The following is a 1,550-nucleotide window of genomic DNA, read 5'->3' as shown; positions in this document are numbered from 1 at the left end:
CGTTCTGGGCGTTCAACGCCCAGATGTAACATGTTTCTGGCGTTGAACGCCAGTTTCATGCTTGTTACTGGCGTTCAGCGCTAGCTTTTCCTCTAGGCACATTTCTGGCGTTCAAATGCCAGAATGTTGCTTGTTTCTGGCGTTCAGCGCCAGATTCATGCTCTGTTCTGGCGTTGAACGCCAGCCAGATGCTCCTTACTGGCGTTGAACGCCAGTCTGTCCTTCCTCTAGGGTGTGATTTTTCTTCTGCTATTTTTGATTCTGTTTTTAATTTTTATATTTTTTCATGACTCCACATGATCATCTACCTAATAAAACACAAAATAACAATAGAATAAAATAAAATAAAAATTAGATAAATAAAATTGGGTTGCCTCCCAACAAGCGCTTCTTTAATGTCAATAGCTTGACAGTGGGCTCTCATGGAGCCACAAGGTGATCATGTCAATGTTGTATAGTACCAACACCAAACTTAGAGTTTGGATATGGGGTCTTAACACCAAACTTAGAGTTTGTGGCCTCCCAACACTAAACTTAGAGTTTGACTGTGGGGGCTCTTCTTGACTCTGAATTGAGAGAAGCTCTTCATGCTTACTCTCTTTTGTCACAGAGGGATGGCCATGTGCCTTAAACATAAGGTAGTCCCCATTCAATTGAAGGACTAATTCACCTCTGTTGACATCTATCACAGCTCCTGCTGTAGCTAGGAAAGGTCTTCCAAGGATGATACATTCATCCTCTTCCTTCCTAGTGTCTAAGATTATGAAATCAGCAGGGATGTAAAGGCCTTCAACCTTTACTAACATGTCCTCTACTATTCCATAAGCTTGTCTTAATGACTTGTCTACCAATTGTAATGAGAACAAGGCAGGTTGTACCTCAATGATCCCCAGCTTCTCCATTACAGAGAGTGGCATAAGATTTATCCCTGACCCCAGATCACATAGAGCTTTTTCAAAGGTCATGGTGCCTATGGTACAAGGTATTAAGAACTTGCCAGGATCTTGTCTCTTTTGAGGTAAAATTTGCAGAATCCAGGTATCTAGTTCATTAATGAGCAAGGAAGGTTCACTTTCCCAAGTCTCATTACCAAACAACTTGGCATTCAACTTCATGATAGCTCCTAAATATTGAGCAACTTGCTCTCCAGTCACATCTTCATCCTCTTCAGAGGAAGAATAGTTTTCAGAGCTCATGAATGGCAGAAGGAGATTTAATGGAATCTCTATGGTCTCTATATGAGCCTCAGATTCCTTTGGATCCTAAATAGGAAACTCCTTCTTGCTTGTGGGACGTCCCAGGAGGTCTTCCTCACTAGGATGTTCGTCCTCCTCCTCCCTTGTGCATTCGGCCATGTTGATTACATCAATGACCTTGCACTCTGGTGGACGAAATTGTGATCCATGTTCTAACTATTTTGAGATAAATCACTATTATGGCACTGGTTGAATTGCAACTCCGTTCAACTAACCAGCAAGTGTACTGGGTCGTCCAAGTAATAAACCTTACGTGAGTAAGGGTCGATCCCACAGAGATTGTTGGTATGAAGC

This window comes from Arachis duranensis, chromosome 10 (genome assembly GCF_000817695.3).
Source record: "Arachis duranensis cultivar V14167 chromosome 10, aradu.V14167.gnm2.J7QH, whole genome shotgun sequence".
Lineage (NCBI taxonomy): Eukaryota > Viridiplantae > Streptophyta > Magnoliopsida > Fabales > Fabaceae > Arachis > Arachis duranensis.
Note: the sequence above shows the minus strand (reverse complement) of the source record.